The 2212-nt window shown below is 37.4% G+C and overlaps 1 non-coding gene across 1 annotated transcript; it reads left to right on the top strand.

The window, feature by feature from the left end:
• Positions 1 to 1689: 1689 nt before the first annotated feature.
• LOC111766745 (small nucleolar RNA SNORA42/SNORA80 family) lies at positions 1690 to 1821 on the top strand. Its single transcript, XR_002798710.1, has one exon. It is a non-coding gene; the product is annotated as a small nucleolar RNA SNORA42/SNORA80 family (small nucleolar RNA).
• Positions 1822 to 2212: the final 391 nt, after the last annotated feature.

The raw sequence follows: 2212 nt of genomic DNA, 5'->3' as shown, positions 1-2212 counted from the left end.
GAAACAACACCTGACAGCGGTGTAATTTGGTGTCCCTTCAAAAATGACACTATTTAAATATATGTTTAAACTATATTTTGAGTAAAAGCTGAATACTGCTTAAAGAAGGATGGAAAATAATGATTTATTTGTGCATTCAATAAATAATTTACTCAGTACATACTAGTTTCCAGACAGTTTTAGATTGGCAATAAGACCAAATTCCCTGCCCTTGTGTCTTATATTCTAAAATGGGGATACAAACAATAAATAACAAATAAATACAGGATATAAATGCTATGGAAGAAAAGCATGGTAAGGGAGATGGGCTATAGTTGCATAAAGGTAAGAGTTGCTATTTTATGTAGAGTTGTCAAAGAAGGTCCCTTAAGGTTATGTCTGAGCAAAGACTTGAAGTTAAGTGAGGAAGGAAACTATATGGAAGGGAGAAGAATATTTTAGGTAGAAGTCCATTAGGAAAGAAGGGCATTGCTGTGTTGAAAGAACAGGAAAGAATGGATGATTCTAGTGAGTAAAGAGAAGGGTATTAGGAGCTTGTCTAAGAACTATTCAGGAGTTAGATCACATAGTGTCACAGGGGCATTATAAGAACTCAGACTTTTTCTCTGAGTAAGATGGAGAGCCATCAGTGAATTCTGACCAGAGAAGTGACATGATCTGACTAATGTTTTGTCAGGATCCTTTTGGTTATATGTATGTGGCAGGTTGGCAAGAGAAGAAGCAGGTTGACCAGTAGGTTAGATCAGACTATTGGAGTGGAAGTGGTTAGAGCCCTGATATATTTTAAAGGCAGAATTGTTGGTGATTTGTCATTGGACTGGATGTGGTGTGAGAAAGAAGAGTCTAGGGTTGGTCCATGGTTTCTGATTTAGCAGTTTACAAAAATGCCTGGTGGGGTGTTCAGCCTCTTCTTTAGATTGAAACCATTAGCTATCATCGCACACCTACTTTCAGCAAAATAAAAGCCCTGCAGATAACTTGATCTCTCAACCTTAAACAAAGTTAAGACCCATCTATTTTTATGTGAGCATGTTGCTCAGTTGGAGGGGAGGGAAGGAGGATGGATCTTCCTTCCCACTCTGAGTAGGTTGGAAGAATAGCAAAGAAGGAATGAGTATAGATAAAAAGAAAATGTTTAAGAACTGAGCTCTGGACCACTCCAATGTTCAAAGGTCAGAGAGGTAAAGAAGAACCAGCAAAAGAGACCAAAGGAGTAATAGGAAAATCAGGAGAGAATGGTACCCTGGAAGTCAAGTAGAGAAAGTATTTGGGAAGAGAATGATTGGCTCTGTCAAATACTTCTAAAAAGGTTTAAAAAAACTGAAGAGAGGACTGAAAATGACAATTAGATTTGATAATATGGAGCTAATTGGTGAAAAAGCAGTTTTAGTGGAGTAGTAGGGGCAAAACCTGGTTGCAGGAGGGTTCAAAAAAGGTTAAAATGAGAAATTGAAGAAAGTGAGCAGACAGCTCTTTCAGGGAGTTTTATATTAAAGATAGGCTAACTGTATAATTTACAATCCAAACAAACACATTTGAAAAGGGCATCATCAATAATTAAACCACAATTTAATTAATTAATAATCAAATATAAACTGTCATGACAAATTGGAATAAATGTTATTTTATGAAGGGAAGGAGAGAGAAGTCTGTGACTGGAAGGGAAATGGGATAAAAAAGTGTTGGTATGCATGGGTTTGGGTTTATGGCAGGCCCGTCCCCCTGAGCCTCTCATAGTGACCCATGCCAGAGCAAACAGTAGCCCCAAACCATTGCCAGTCCTTGTCCGTAGGCCTTGGCACTGAAGTGGTTTGTGCAGTGTAAGAGTAAGGAAAAAATAAGTAAATAAATTAAAAAACAACAAAAAAAGTGTTGGTTTGCTACCTAATAGGATGATCTGGTGGAAAATTTGATGATGGAAGAGATAAAGGAAATTTTTGGAGTGAGGAGGTAGGAGATAGTGTACAAGTGGAAAGACTGATTTTAGCTAGGAGCAGAAAGACAGGACAAACAAATATGAGAGACAAATACAGATAGGTGAGTTGATGTGCTCATGGGAACTTGTGGAAATTTTCTTAACAAAGGTTTGCATTTTCTTATTGAAATAACTGAGAATGAGAATTAGAGAGGAGGTTTTGAAGGTTTTAAGAGAGAAGGTATGAAGTAGTTTTAGAGGCTAAAGGGAGAATGAATGGACTAGGGAAATACAACA

This window comes from Dasypus novemcinctus, chromosome 12 (assembly GCF_030445035.2).
Source record: "Dasypus novemcinctus isolate mDasNov1 chromosome 12, mDasNov1.1.hap2, whole genome shotgun sequence".
NCBI lineage: Eukaryota > Metazoa > Chordata > Mammalia > Cingulata > Dasypodidae > Dasypus > Dasypus novemcinctus.
The sequence above is the reverse complement of the archived record's forward strand: the minus strand, read 5'-3'. Positions and strand labels throughout refer to the sequence as shown.